The 17,439-nt window shown below is 33.4% G+C and overlaps 1 protein-coding gene across 8 annotated transcripts in view; it reads right to left on the bottom strand.

The window, feature by feature from the left end:
- Window positions 1–17,439, bottom strand: part of LOC113516641 (zinc finger protein ush) — a 291,573-nt gene that overhangs the window by 85,154 nt on the left and 188,980 nt on the right. Inside the window, exon 1 of one of the 8 annotated variants that reach the window (XM_052901993.1) lies at window positions 16,476–16,495. The exons of 5 other annotated variants lie outside the window; for them this stretch is intronic. The gene's annotated coding sequence lies outside the window, so the exon portion shown is untranslated. Of the gene's footprint in view, window positions 1–9,144; window positions 9,264–16,475; window positions 16,496–17,439 lie in introns of those variants that run through there. 2 more of the 8 variants (XM_052901991.1, XM_052901995.1) reach the window with 2 other exon arrangements.

Genomic DNA, 17,439 nt, shown 5'->3' with positions numbered 1-17,439 from the left:
TTTTTTTTGCGGATTAAATTAGCTTTCATCAATGTTCAACGTTTTTTTAAAATTGACAGATAATTAGAACTTTGGCGCACTTTTTTATGAACGCTCTAATACTATAAATATGTTTTTGACACTGAGTTAAATAGTTTAGTAATCAAGTCAATCATTTATTTGTATAAACATTGGTATTTAGTTACATAATATTATATATAAAAGATTAAAGAAAAATAAATAGAGGGTATGACTATGACATATCACAAAATGAGGTCTTAAATATTTAACGATAAGCAAAAAAGATAAAAAGATATAAAAAAAATACGGAGAAAATACTTGATACTCGTTTCCAGTAAAACAAAAAACTGCTTAATATAAAAAAAATGGACACGTGTCAATCCTCTCAAATGAAGTAGTGTCATTATACCATTATCTATGGTACACGATAAATTATAGTCGTTTCCAGGAAGCGTATGGTACAAAATGCACTCGCAGATTTGAGATAGCATCAATAGGGTTGGGATACAAAGGCACGCGTCACCACTTTACACTCTACTCTACATCCTACTTGGAGGCATTTTTGTTGTATTTATTAGGGTTAATACATAAAAATATGATGATTTTTTTGTACAAGTGACAACATAGCTTTGAAAAGACCTATATTTACATCAGTATCTACTAATTAAAAAAAAAAATTTGAAGGTTGACAATTTCTCGTTGTATAATTAAGATTGCGTTCGTTCGAAAAAAATAGACTTAATTATGGTTAAACCAGTTTTTTTTTTTATTTAATAACTAAACTTCTGAATTGATTTTGATAACATTTCTATGGGTGGTCCCAAAGAAATCTATAAGTACCTTTTACATAAGAAAAGAAATTTCCAAATCGGTTCACAAACTGACACGAGTTCTGAGGTGACAAATAAAAAAAAATACATCCGAATCCAGAATCTCCTTTTTAAAGTCGGTTCTAAATCAGTAAGATAGTTTTTAGGCAACATAATTGAGTCGAAATCGAAATCACATCGAATACTTGTAATTTATTCGATTGAATCCAATTCGATTGCATCATAATCACTACACAAATTCATACATTCTTCATAAAATTAATTACGTTACACGAACTAATAACCATTTAGAATCATAATTACGATCGTTAATCTTAAAAAAAAAATTAAAAACAATATCACGAACATGTTTTTTAAAACATTTACATGTAAAATAATCATTTATATCATAAAACATATATCACAACACCATCATAACATTTAGATTATCGTAATTAAGCACATACTGAAGTGATAGCACATTAAAATGTTCTAAAAACCAACAATATTCCAGAAAATGATGTTCATTTGACACCTAACCTCAAAATTAAATTACCATTCGGCCATCTTGCTGTGCCTGATGTTATCTGTATCTATGCATTGATAATAAAGACTATCGAATAACCAATGATTAGATCTTCACAAAACAGGATAAACTTACAGTTGGTGTGTGAATAAATTACATGTAAATTTATATGGCTTGTATGGTTTTATGTTTATTTACGTTTCGGTCCCACGACGGGAAAATAATTTTTTTATCCGTCGTCATTTTTTTTTTAGAATTTTGTCACAATTTAACAAAATTGATTAAGTTTAGGTCAAATAATTTTGTACCTAAATGGATATATTTATAGAATTTTTTTGGGAAACTAACAGTTTACTAGTTTTTTTTTTTAATACATTTATTCATGTATTATTAGTCATGTATACTAAATCACCACCCCTTTCTTTCCCGTGGATGACGTAAGAAGCGACTAAGGGAGGGCGAGGGATGGGCAGCAACGTCCCTTTCAAACATCTTCAAAGCCTAACTGTGTTTGCTAATCTACCTGTCAAGCGTGGCAACCACTAGCAAAACCTCCCTGAGGAGCCTTATGTTCAGCAGTGGACAGTTAAACGCTGATATGATGTTAATGATGATTAAATTGATTTAAGTTGTCTGGTATAGATTTTAGGTTTCATCCTATCCAAACATAAACACATAATTATTCAACGATTTAATTTTACTAGGATTTTTATTACTGGAGTATTTCTATTTTATTTATTTTTACCATTCCCTTTAAACAAAAACTTAGCAATCATTGGTAGTCTTAGTTACTTACAATATGTAATTAATAGAAAATTAAAAATAAGAATAAGCTTAATAAAAATTTAAATATTATTAAATTAAAAATTCGATGAAACACGTAATATTGAAATTCGAATCAAAACAACGATTCGTTTATCAAATGGGTATACAATATATCTGTAATAATGCAATAAAATATTCGATACCCAATCTAAATTCTCGTCTAAACGTAAGGGAATGCGAATGGTATCTTCTCTAGTTTTCTAATGGCCGATAAGGTGTCGACCATCTTGCTCTTACAACACAACAAGCCCACCCAAATATTTTAATCGTAATCGATTAGGAAAATCGATTTTCGAATGAGAAATTCGGTTGGTGCCCGATTTATCTATCGAATCTACTCCCGTTCAACATTATTAAAGTCGCCGACTTGATTTATATTAAATCGATTGAAATACCGAAATTATTTTATTGGTATTGTGACCAAATTAGTACAGCGATCAATAGGAAAAGATCTAAGACAGCATTGAATTTTTAACCGTAAAGTTTACAGTGTAAGGTACAAAAACCTTTATTTCAAACGTATGTATCATTGATATATTTTAGGAATTAAAACTCGATTATTGTATGATAAAATTTAGACTGAATTATGATGAAAATATTTAAGATTTTATCGATATATATTTAATGTCTGTTTTGTTATATAATGAGAATAACTGTTAATTTAATTTAATTTAATAAAACGACTTCAAAAAGAAGCTTCACTTCGGTTTGTTAGCTCATAACTCTGTCAGTTGTAAACCAATTCGGAAAATTCTTTCTTATTTGAAAAGATATACTTACAGATTGGTCCCATAGATATTTTATAAAAATCGGTACAGTGGTTTAAGTTTGAAATTAAAGCAAATTGTTTTATTACAATTGAAGTAATTTCCTCTGTCCCATTCGTGTTTCTACCGTGAAACAGTACGGGCAGCAGCTTCCCTCTTAAAACATTACCAAAGCCTAACTGCGGTCGCCAGCCCATCTGCCAAACGTGGCAACTGCTGGCAAAACCCACAATAGGAGAGACCTATGTTCAGCAGTGAATCATTAACGGCTATTATGATATTTGGTAATGTATGAGATGGAGTCAATGAACATACCCCGGACACGCGGACGAAGCCGCGTGGAAAAGCTAGTAATATTATAAATAATCACGTAAGATTATATTCTTATCGTTATCACTTAATGCAAGCACTGATAGTGAGTTAGATAACAACGATTGTAACGATAAGGTGATAACGGGAACGTAACGTCTACCTCTTACGCAATTACTGTATATTTTTATTGTGACAATTATAAAATAATGGAATAGTAATTCCGCCTGCGCTAACGGTATACGCTGGCGAAGAACTAGTGAGTGAGGATAGGTGAGGATGAAAGCGAATCAGTTTTTTTTTTTATGGATGATAATGGAATGGTAACCCCACCTGCGCTATCGGTACACACCGGCAGGGCACCAGTGAAGGATGATAGGTGAGGATGAAGCAGGTCAGTTAGCCCATCGTGACGAACTCAACAAGAATTGTTCACGATGGTTTTCAGGGAGAACCGCGTGGAGGTCGGCCTGACAAGGCACAATGAGGTAGCAATGAGGCTGTCAAACCCCACTGCTAACAATCCCTTTCCCCCCAAGCGAAACAATTAGCCCATAGTGACGAATTTCACAAGAATCAACCAGGACTGCCTATTTTTATTCACTCTATCTATTAAAAAAAACCTCACCTATCATCTTCCACTGGTGCCTCGTCGGTGTATACCGAGAGCGCGGGCGGGGTTACCATTCCATTTTCACCCATTAAAAACACCGAAACACAGCGTTACAAGCACAGCTGTTCCTTGACAGAAACATGAATGAGACAGAGGTACCCATGTAGTCACCTAAAAAAAATTACTATAACCTACGGAACACGTTTAGTGTTTTTTTTTTTTAATTAAACTATTATATATCGGTAATATTCAAGCACCTGTAATATCTATACTTGATTACAATCACTCTATAATAAATTAAAATCACTTATCAATAATTTATTATTTTGATGTTCAAGATAACAACATGTTTATCTTGCTCGATTTCCACCGCAATACGATAATGTATGTTGATATGTTAGCACATTACTCGATAACGTTCCTGATAGGTTAATTCATATGTAATTGTGAGTATTAAAATTCAAATGAAAATTTAAAAAAGATAAATTGCGAATTTTGTTCTTTATTGCAAATGAATAAATTGAATGCTTTTATACAATAATGCCTTTATATATTTATAACGTATAGACTGGTAATGATAAAGAGAAAAATATATTAACATATATGTTAGAGTGAGATAGACAAGTAAGTATGTAAGCTCAAAAATGTTTGGCAAGTGCTATGAATAAAAAAAATCGGAATATTTTTAAGGATAGTGTAGTCAAGTTTGAATAAATGTAGTTGGTTAAAGTTATGTTTCTTTTTATTTTATTTTTTTATTACATATTTTAAATGGAAGTATGCTTTTAACGTGTGGTTATTAAAATGTAATATAATAGAAATATAATAAATGTTTTGTAGAATATTAATAAAGAGAATTATAAATACTGAATGTGAAATATATGCAGAATTAGGAATCATAACACTATATTCTTGAGGGTGTGGTACGCACCACAGTACACGAAACCATAACACTATGGTTTCGTATTCGAAATTTCGAATAAAACCGAGTCTGCAATCGAGTACAGTCAGATTATGATATTTGGTTTCATCGAGTATTTTTTATTACGGGGGCAATCGGGTCACGTGCGTGCACGTCCTTATTCGATTGCCGATCGATCTTACAAAACATTAGCGAATCGATAATCGAACGATTCCTAGTTGTGGAACTACACGTTAGAAAACAAAACAAACTGTAGCCAGTAACGCAACGTTCGATAACGGTGGAGTGCGATAAGAAAGAAATCACCGTTATCGCTTCCAAACATGCGAAAATTGGAAAAATGCACGCTGCGGGCGATTCGACAAACGTTTGTCCAAACATACCGATGTTTGGACAAACGTTAGTTGAATGTGGTAACTCTAAAGTGAAACACTCATAAAATAATTTATTAAATTTAAAAACAGTCTGGACACTGTTACAAAAGTAGAATAGTCAGTGTATTCCAACTTTTTTTTATACAACTTAGAATGGCAAATAAGCTGACGGCCCACAAATTTTACCAAAATCCGTTTAGTAATTTACGAGTAGTTTTGAGATCAAAGTAATTTCTGTCCCATTCGTGTTTCAACCGTGAAGCAGTTGTGTTTGCATGGCTGTGTTTTAGTTTGAAGGGTGGGATATGGCAGTGAATTTACAGGGTACAGAGGAATAACACCTGAGTCCTTAGGAATGGCAACGCATGGGGGTATCATGGGCGAAACAGTATACTCTGTTATGTCCATGGAACTATTCATGTCTATAGGCGACGGTTGCCACTTTCCATCAGGTGGACCGCCAGCTTGTTTGCCATTCTAAGTTGCATAAAGGAAAACTGGTTATGCCATAGTTAATCTCGGTTTTTTTTTTGTGGAACACTATTTATAGTATTATTTGTTAAATTAACAGAAGAAACAAATAATATATAGAAAATCCTTCTATATTTAAAATCTTAAGCCGACTACTATTATAAAAGTGAAAAATTTGAAACCATATTAAGTACATTTAAGACCATACTCTTTTACACAACTACTGAACGGATTTTAATGAAATTTGATACACCCTTAGATAATATCCTATTTTAGCACATAATATACTTTATATGCCGATTTACATAGACGAATCCGCAGAATACAGGTAATAGTTTCACAAGACATTTCTATAAAGTGAAACAATTAATTTATAGGAAATAAAAATATTTGATCAGACATTTTACCAAATATACCAACATTTGTTTGACAATCGCCCGTAGAGATAACGACCCGTACAACTTTTATCTTTAGCTACTGAAACAATTTTACATATAGATAAATATATATATATATATATATATATTACAGACATTAATGTGAAGAGTGATAAGGTGATAAGACCAATTACACGGTTTTTACATGATGTTGGATGTAATTGTATTGTGTACCGGGCTATGTCTACCACTGTATGATCAAAAGACATTTTAATATTTCTCAAACACAAAGCATGCTGTGGTCGCCTATAAATGTAAGAACAGTTAGAGCTAATCCACTAGTGTATTGTATTGGAATGCTTGGCTGTATCTTTTTTTTTATACAACTTAGAATGGCAAATAAGCTGACGGCCCACCTAATGTAAAGTGGTAACCGTCGCCTATAGACATGAGCAGTACCATGGACATAACAGAGTATACTGTTTCGCCCATGATACCCCCCATGCGTTGCCATTCCTGAGGACTCAGTTGTTATTCCTCTGTACCCAGTAAATTGACGCCATATCCCACCCTTCAAACCGAAACACAGCCATGCAAATACAACTGCTTCACGGTTGAAACACGAATGGGACAGAGGTACCCAAGCAATCGACTTTTGTACAAAGTTTCCCTCTGGTAAAATCTTATGTTGGTGATCCTATAAATAAATAAATAAAATCGGTTAAAAAATGTACCAAGAAATTGCGTAAAATATAAAAAAAAAATACAGATGAGTCAAGAGGCTTGTCTTTTGTGAAATGGGTACTATTCTTTGAAAAAAAAGGACGAAAATGGAATAGTAACTCCGACTGCGGTATTTGTATACGCTAGCTACCTAGCTAGCTAGTTAGTGGGCTAAAAAATTAGCGAAGTAGCTACCTTTTTTAAATAACACGGGGGGCAAACAAGCATGCGGATCACCTGACAGTAAGTGACTACCGTCGCCTATGATCACCCACAACACCAATGGCATTGCAGGTGTGGCGCTCATTATCCTTCAATGGTGCCCCGCCAGCGCATACCGATAGCGCAGGCGGGGTTACCATTCCATTATCATCCATCAGAAAAAAAACACTAGTATCCAAGCAGCGATCTATTAATTTGCCTGAAGATGCCTCGTTTACAGGTGAAACACATGTCGCAAAACGTGCGTGGACTGAATAGCGGTCGGAGATTGATAATATGGGGGGTTGTAAAACTTCTGGTAACAATAATTATTGTCAATCTTCGAGTGTTAACAGACGCACGTATAATAATGATGGCGGAATTAAATTAAATAATTCTAATCGACTGAACAGTACTATAAATATAGCATGATATAAACGATTCAACTATGAGATTATATTTTATATACGATTATCATTTTAATCAAAGTAGATAACGTCCAATGGAGTTTGTGACGTAAACTTGGCTGATTAAAGTCTTAATTACTATTGTATATAACTATTTTAATTTGATAGTAAGTTACGGGTTTTCTGCGGCTCTGCGCAAGTAACATATCTGTCTCTCTTTCTTACGTGAATTTTGAATTTAGTAGATATATAAGTTAAATATAATTATATTGTGATCTACCGTTAAAAAACCGAATCTACTTCTGGCAAAACTAATTATTGTATTTTAAAAACGAAACTAACAGACCGATTTTAATAAAATTTCTATCGGATCAATCTAGAGGCGATAACTGCAATCATATTTTCTTTAACACCCCATTCCATATTACAATTTGATAATGAACACGAAAAAGTATGATGAAATGGCGCGAAATCGAAAGAAGTCTTTAAAATAATAAACGTGTTCTAAATTTAAAATAATTAAAAAGTTGAAAAAAAAGAAAAGTTTTTATGTAACAGTATTTATGGCCAGACTAGTTATAACTATAACGTTATAAACGTCAATTGTAGACCGATTTGGAAAATTATTTCTTTATCTGAAAGGTAACAAACATAAAAAAATAAATGTACAACCGAATTGAGACCCTCCTTCATTTTAAAGTCGGTAAAAACTGTTCTATATCTGTTCTTAATCATCGTCATCATATCAGACTTCAACCGTCCACTGCTGAACATAGGCCTCCCCCTTGGGGAGTTCTACCAGTAGTTGCCACGCTTAGCAGGCGAATTGGCAACCACAGTCAGGCTTAAAAGATGTTTAAGAGGGACGCTGCTGCCGGCTATCATCGTCGTCCCTTAATCGACTCTTACGAAACCGACGGGAAAAGAAGGGGTGGCCTATTCTATGCCGGGACCACATGGCCATCTGTTTTTAATACTATCAATAAATTTATTTCATAATTATCTGAACTGAAATATGTTTCTCTTTAATCTTTAAGCAGAAATAGATACGGAGTTAAAAAAAAATGGCTAATCTTATAAAAATTAGACAAGATAAGTATGGGGTATTTTTATTTTGAAATATCGAGATAATAATCGAGAATACATATGAGAAAGTAAAATTACTAACTAAATGGTCGAGGTATTAGCAGCGTCTCCCATAAAACATCACCAAAGCCTAAGCGGTTGTCAATTCGCCTGCGAAGCGTGGCAACTACTAGCAAAACTCCCCAACTGGGAGGCGTATGTCCAGCAGTGGACAGTCAATAGCTGATAGGATGGTAACGATGATGAAACAAATAATACATTTTCCAATTGGTATTAATACTAAAGATTCGAAAATATTTCTCTTTAAATATTTAATATAACTACATGGGACAGATAAAAGAAACACTAAGTGTCATGTCGTATAGGGAGGCCAAGGATATGGCCTGGGATAGAGCTGGCTGGAAGAAGATGCATGAATTAGTTGCACCGACAAGCGGAAACTCTTAAATGAAAAAAAATACGCGTGTCGTGGCGGGCTTTAATTGAGGCATCATTTTATAATGTAACCTTATTATCATGTATTTTAAGTAGATATAAATGTATGTTTTCTTGGTTGTTCTTAAATAAATAAATAAATATAGTTTTACATCTATTTAATAACAAATATTCGATTCGTGATTACCAACCATCGTAAATTTAATGACACGCAAACAAAAATGTACACTTAATATATTTAATATAAAAAATATGTTATTCATGTTACAATTTTAAACATAATATATGTATATCCTTACCTACGCATCCATATGTGCCATATACCGTTTTGAATAAAGTCGTATATCATAAACTATTCACTGATATTTGTTTGCGAACAAGCGATGCGTACGCGCAGCAATATAGGTACTAACCGATCCACAGCGGGCGCCAGCGTTGCCAGATGCAATTTCATTTTCAACATAATTTCAATTAATTTGCTAAATTGATAGATTTTTCATCGCTTTTACACCAATCACAAATTTATGTCAGTCTTACCATGTAACCACTGACGAATGATGGAAAAAATGCTCTCTCTCTGACTTTCACGTTGGTACTTTCTATAGTTTTATTTAAATGAAAGCAAAAAAAAAAACGTACCTAATAATTCCATGCATATTTTTTTTTTGTTTTTCAAAACAATTTATTCAACAATTTCATGTTACGATAATTTCGCGACTAGAAATTTTTTACCCAAAAATGGTGAAAAAAAATACGTAATCTGGCAACACTATCGAGCGCTTATCGCGGCAGCGATAACTGTTTAATCAAGCGCGATTTTTATGATTTTCCGTTATCAGCGACACGGTGGATTACACGCGCGATAAAGATCAAAAAATAGTATTCAAGTCGGACTTTCATAGATACACGATGTTTGTGTATTTTATCGACTACTGTTTGCGATATGTTTCTAGGACTCATTAATAGGGGTGTGTAATCTATACCTACTTATAATAAATCTGTAGAGAGGTCAATTCTGTACATGAAATATATTTCCAAAACAACTATCAGGGGGTGATTAGTGATCGATACTGATGCCAAAAATGCAATCAATAAAATTTTTGTCTGTCTGTATGTTCGTTATAGAAACAAAAACTACTCGATGGATTTTAACAAAACTTGGTACAATTATTCTTCATACTCCTGGGCAGGTTATAGTAAACTTTTCATCACGCTACGATCGATAGGATCGAGAGCAGTGAAGGGAAATGTGTCTGTTGCATCAAAACCACTGAACTGTAAGGAAGGACATAGGCTACTTATTTTCCGAAAAACTGGTGTGTACAATAAAGAATTAAATAAAAAAAAATAAAATAAAAAAATTAACCGAATCGAGAACCTCCTTCGTTTTGAAGTCGGTTGAAAATGAATGGAACCAAAAGAGTATATCGACATATCGACCTTTTGCACGCGTTGTATCGTCACGTCACCTGTCCGAGCCGAGATCCCAATCGTGATCCGTACGTCATTATGTTTGCTCAATCGTCAAAAATTCTTTTGTCCCCAAAAGATAAGCCACGCGCCGCCGGGGCACGCCAACCGTAGGCACCGCCACTATAGACCAATAGTGCTCGTACCGGGAGAATGTTTGAAAAGAAATAATGCGAAAGAACAAACCAGAGGGCCTACCATGAAATATTTTCCGCAATTTCGGAGACGAACGACACAGAAATTTGATGTTAAAATTACATAATACATACCGTTTAAAATTATTAAAAATTTTAAAATATCGTTCCTCTGGATTATTAGAATAGAATTTATGATAAACGAAATGTTAAACTCCATTTACTGGGTCGATTTTGATACAAACAAAAACACGTAATTGAGCCCGAAATTCGAAATTTCACTTCATGGTAGACCACCAGAGACTTCATTCGTTTCAGAATTAATACGACACTAATATGGTAGTAAATTCTATCAATCTTACTGGTACTAAAAATAAATTAAACACTGCTTATTGAAACAATGTTTAACAAAACTCTGTCCAAGTGATTAAGCATTGTTTAGTCGGTGTAGTAAACAATTACACGACTTGTAATTTTAAGTGTCAATATCTATGGATTATTATAATAAAATTTATTACTTTAAACACCTTTTATTTATAATAACACACACTTGCTTTTGTTTAGCTATAAATACGTGTTACAATTACAACACACTTTTGAAGAAAGATGTCTAAACATGTAATTAATATCTAATGCAAAATTTTATTTGCAAATATAACTTTTTTGTGGTTAGACTATAGGTAGTTAGAAGAAAATATGGAGATTATTCCATAGTTCTATACTAAATTATTATGATTGACATTCCTTTTCTGTTGTGAAACAACGTCAAATTTCATTAAATTATATTAAAAATTGTATTTATGGTTCTTTTAATCTAATTTCGAATAATCAGCTGTTAAATTATGGTACTATCTAAAAAAATATGTCAAAATTCATTCGTTCTTAATTCAAATGATGAAAAGTTTCATGAGTGACGTATCACGCGGCGGCAGACAGCTCAGATATAGAACGTTACCTGACGTGACGTCACTCCAAGCTAAGCCGTTCCCTCCGTACGGCTGTAAAAAGTTTTCGAGTGCTGCGTGCGATAGCGTGCCATTTGCACTCGAGTTAATGTCGTTTGCTATGAGTTAACGAAGCGTTTCTGCAAGCGTTCATACGATGCATACATCTATGTTTCTGTACTATAATATTTCTATTTTTTCTAGTTAGTAACCTAAACTAATTGGTTTACAGTTAATTGATTTGAGAAAACATCGATAATATGAAAATTCGATGGAATAAAATTGGTTGTTAATTGTCATAACACTGCGTAATATTATATACGATGCGCCGATAATGGAGTCTCTACTCGATGGACTTTCATTTCCGCGCGCACGTCGCTCGATAACAAAGAAGTGTTGACATATTTAGAACAAGCCTGAAATCGAACTGGCAACACGGCCGCCGGCGTGTTGCGCGCCCGACAGCCGTCACTGGTGCCAACGTTGCCAACTAACGCGAGATTTTAATTTTCGAATCCATCCCGCGGCTGACGCGCTCGCCTCCCGCGTTTTTGTTACAAACGTCAAATCGGAATCCCGATTGCTTCCTCCGCGCGCGAAGACTCCCTAATACTTTTTTAAACTGTCAAAGTTCGCCGATGATTGACGTGCAGTGATCGCGCCAGGTTTTACGCGAATAGGTTTTTTTTTTACTTGAAACTGAATTTATGGATTGATTGATTCCAATTGAACTTTAGACAGGCACTTGCTTTTCGGATCTTTCAGCACATTACTGTTTCCACACCAGTTAACTTGAAGGGGTAGATGGAGATAAGTAAATGGAGTCGTCTGCGGTTATTATGATATCCAAAAGCTTCCTATTACACAAAATCTATCTAGGATAAAATAAAAATTTCAGTATAAAATATTTACCGACAAGAACTTGGTATTTTTTAAATATGAATAGATTCACTACATACTTCTTCGGCCGCCCACAGTCCGTCAGTATCTGTGTTCCGCACGAGCGCGCTCGATACTCGCTACGATACACCGACTCGATTAAAATAAGAATAGTGAGCTCAACACTATTGTGGGCTATGGACCTTCCCAGAAGGTTAGATATCGGTTTTAGTGAATACGTGTTCACATGTGACAGTATTAAATATTCAAAATAAGAGCAAATAAAAAACAGATAAAAGACTGCGCATAGAATTAAAAAGCTGAAAATCAAAATATGTATTGTCATCATTATTATTATGTTGGTGAATATTGAAAGAATATTTATTTAGTACTTAAGGAGAGTAGTTTAGTAGCTAAAATCTGTTAAAGCAGTATAGTTTCAATCAATTTTAATTGATTACTTAATTTGATGAACACTTATATACGTCACTATTATTATGTATCTAGTACTTACGGCTACTAATTTACTACTTAAGGAGAGTAATTTAAGTATCTAGAACCAACAAAACTTCAATCGATTTTAATCGATTACTTAATTAGGTAAATACTTATCTATGAACCTATTTAAGTAAATTGTTTAATCATAATAAATAAATTAACGTTATAAAATTTGTTTATGGTACTTAATAGTTTTGGAATAGTTATAGAAATATTTTCGCTTTATTTCTAAAGTGTTGAAAAGAGAAAATGAAAACGGCAAACCAAAACAAAGCCGTCGAGACGCTTAATCGAAATAGAGACGCAATAATCCAAAATGGCGACTGCAATTCGACTGCAGATGCAATTGTCACGGGCCGGTGGTCTCCTGCTGCTCCTTGTTTTTACCCGATTGCTCGATTCTCGTTTTTCGTCGTGCCCGGGCGGCGATATCGTTCGCGTTCTACATTGAGACCTGTCATATCGAGTCTTTGTTCGGTGTATAGAAAAAAAAAAAACTAGAAAAAACGAGATAAAAAGTCTCCCTGAGCAAATTGGGCGTCTCTGTTATAAACAACGGAGGTGGAATGTTACGATAGCGGACAATAAATGTCCGATCCATTTGTACGATGTGAATTTGTTGATTGTTTCAGCCCACCGGTGCTTTGTTGCGGTAGTTTTGGCGCGTTTTTCTATGTCACTTTGACATTTCTCTTTTTTTTCGTTTATCACTTCATTCGATTGAACAGGGCAAAGGAAACAATACGATCGGATGTACTCGCGAATGCACAACTTGGTGTTATTTACGTTCGGTGTTCTCTGTTGCATCCTTAATAGGTATATCTGGACAACGTGCGGAGCCGTTATCTGAGAAGGAGGGTGCAAGGCCGGTGGTGGGGAGGTTTTGGGGGTGGCCGATATGAATCACTAGGAGTAATGGCTGCAATATCACGTAGTGCACTTTGTCAACTGGTTGTAGCCTCGGAGTAGCATAGATAATACTCAGATTGTGGCTCTAAGAGAGATGGTTGTTTGTTATCGATGCGCTCTGTGTATTCATTACTGTACTTTCAGTTTGTATAAGTAGGAATGTATGACACTACTAGTTGGAATATGTATAAGAGTGCAAATTTGAAAATTGTAGACTTCCATACAAACATTCGAATATAGATTAATTTTTTAATATTCCTTTTTTGTTTCATTCAACAAATCAAATAGTCAATGCTTGTTTATGATATTTGGTGTCCACATTAAAAATATTAATTTAAAAGCATTGAATTTTTTATTGCGAATTTTATCCAGAATATTCTATATCATATAGAAATGTATGACACTATACATACTGTGGAAAAAAGCGCTTAATAATAATATATTATTTATAGGTATAAAGAACTGCGCCAAATAAATGGCGACCTTAATGTAACACGCAATATGAAGTCAAGCAAGAATAAGCTGTATTAACAGAGTTTGCTTGGAACTTGTCGAATATTTGACGATTTATTCGTCAAATGTTGGACAAACTTCAATAACAATATTAATTTTTTTATAGATAATTTATTTATTTACAAAAAAAATCTATTTAATACAATTTAAACAAAATTAGAATAAAAACAGTAGATATATAAACTTGATACGAAAATCAGTTTGCAATTAAAGAAAATGTCGCTTAACATACACACTTGAAAACAATACAAAATATTCTAACAATTATTTTTTTTTAAGTCGGTTAAAACTAATCACAAATCTCTCTTCAGTCGGCATCATCGAAAATTCATCACAAACGAAAGTCTTCTTCCACTTGGGCCGTATCAATAACCCCTCGACGCGGCTTGGAAAGGCGCATCCGATAGTATCAGTGTAGCATCATCACGCCTGTACGTCGAGGGGGCAAGCGCGGCTAATCTGCGTCCGCGAGCCGATCAACCCTCTACAGAGGTTATTGGACAATTATTAGGATTGTGGGAGTATTCAGATCGTACTAAGTGGAACTTATTGATTTTGTATATGCTTTGTGAGCGGCTAGACTCGGGACGATTTTTTAAGAAGATAAATGGATTGGACCACAGAGTAATCACTATGTTATTTAAGAGTCGCCACTCACTTCGTATTGACGACATTGAAAAAGAATCTGTGCAACCATCCAACCAGTTTAGACGTATTAATATAGTAAAATTAATGAATATTATATAGTCGTGATTGCAACTAGTTTAAAATTAACCTTAAATCGCAAAACCGGTCAAGTATTTATTATAACACTTTTTTTTTGTGGAAAATTATAAGTATTTTTCTAATAATAAAGTACCTACCACTATTTAAAATACGCTTCTCAGTCCAAAATATCGACATTGATTGGTATTATGATAAATCTGGCTTAGATTTTATATAAACACTTTTTTCGACGTTAGGGATGTCACATAAGATATAATAATGATTATAGGGGTAACATAATGTATAAATAATTCCAAATTGTCAGTTTCAAAACCATCTCAAAATAGATGAGATGCATGAAAAGTCTTCTTTTATGGGGTCACTTGTACCCAGCAGTGAATCATAAATTTCTTGTAGCGATATAGAAGAATTGACATACAACACACAAAATCCATATCTAGAATAAAACATGTTAGACAATTCTATCTGAAGATAGAATTTTTAATTAGACTCCACCCATAGCAAAATATCTAATAGTACTGCTAATGCCAAACGGCGCGACGCGTGGGAATATCCTAGCATTTGTTGTAGATGTCTTGCGCAAGCGCAGCATTGGGATCTAATCGAATCTCAATCGATGCGCGCTGAACCGCTGTACATAATGAGCATAGGTAATAGATGTAATTGATAACAAATTGAATGTGATTGCTTAGTCTAAGACAATATTTATATAAATTTAGTAACTATAGAATAATTTATATAACACTGTTGTGACTCTGCTTTCTACTTCTAATAGAGTTAAGTCATTCTAACTCGCTCGGCCGAGATTTTGAACTTAACTCTTAAATAAACTTACTTAAATCGATGTATTTATTTTTTATATTAATACAGGTTAATATTCATAATTATTGTATTTTTAGATTTATCTATTTTATCTAAAAGTTTCTTCTCTTAATGAAATATCACCCTAAGAAGACCACCACCTTTTGTACTTTCTTCTGTATTAGAAATTCTTTAGTATTCTACCTCTATTCTATTTTCAATCGATATACAAAAAGAGAAGGTATTCAGTTCGCTGGTTATTTTTATGTGTATTATAATTTTGCCAATCATTTATCAAAGGTTGCATGTTAAGATTGATCTCATGAAAATTTTATATAAATAAATACAATAGTTTTAATTTTAAATTAAAATAACTTTTAAAGCTTAAATATGTGACTCAATTAATTGATTGTAATTTGTAACCTATATAATTTATTATTAATACGTAAATATGTTGACATTTATATAATATGAGGATATAAGTAAAATAGTAATAGCATAGCATAGTAGCAGAATTAAATAAATTTTGTACGCCAGATTCTGGTAAGAAGTGTGAACAATATTTAAATATTATATACCATCCTTTATACCACTTTTCAAACAAAATAAAGCTATTTGTATTTTATTTATATTTAGTTTTGCTACAATTGTTTTTTTTTTTTTTTTGTTTCCGATTTCTAATTATTATGGATGCGATAAGAAGTTAAATAAATGAAGTAATTAATCTGTGGAAAATTAAGAAAAAATTACTTTCACCTCATCAACAGAGCATCTTGCATAGATCCATCTCGTACTTACCTGAAAAGAAAAAAAAATATAAGTTAAAAATATAAGCTTATCATTATATATTACCATAGCAATCCTATTTCCCACTAATAGGCATTGATCTTTTAAGAGGAGAATCAATATTATATCATCTGTTAACTATTGAACATAAGCCCCATAAAAGGGAGATTTTGCCAATAGTTGCCACGTTTGGCAGACGGATGTGCAACCGCAGTTAGCTTTTGGCGATATTTTGAAAGATCCTGCTGTCTATCTCTCGACCATAAAGTTCCCTTAGTCGCCTCTTACGACACTAACGAGAAAGAAAAGGGTGGCTCATTCTATGCTGGGACCATACAGCAAGAGAAGGATACTAATTTACTGTTTCTAGGCTTTTTTGAGTTTTACTTCCTTGTTATACTGGCATATTGCAATTTGGAATAAATATATATGTATTTGGAATGAAAACGAGTGTTAGTACATTTTATTCTTACTCGCTCACCACACTGAGAACAAATTAAAACAATTCCACAACGCTAAACACATTAGAATTCACTCAACAATAAACAATACAACGTTAACTTCGCCGAAGATAAAACATTACAATACAACTGTCCAATCAGACCAAGAAATATTGTAAATACAAACTTTATGAATATAAAGTGCAATGAATCAAAAACAAAGCAATGTGATTATCCACTCGCGCTCTAGTGTTGGATTGCGGTGCAGTTGATAAGCGGGAGCGGTTTACCTGTATTTGTGATTAATATAAATTAGCGACATAATTGTATTTCTTTTTTAGTAAAGAACAGTTGACTAGTTTCACTAATTTTTCAGAGTAACCGAAATATATTATAGAGAGAAACATGTATGCCAATTTGAAGACGGTTCATCGAGCAATCAAGGGACGATATATATATAAAGTCATAAATAAAAATCAATCAATTTCTGTAAA

This window comes from Galleria mellonella, unplaced genomic scaffold (assembly GCF_026898425.1).
Source record: "Galleria mellonella isolate WM207_F2 unplaced genomic scaffold, CSIRO_AGI_GalMel_v1 utg83, whole genome shotgun sequence".
Classification (NCBI taxonomy): Eukaryota; Metazoa; Arthropoda; class Insecta; order Lepidoptera; family Pyralidae; genus Galleria; species Galleria mellonella.
Note: the sequence above shows the minus strand (reverse complement) of the source record. Positions and strands in the feature narration are given on the sequence as shown.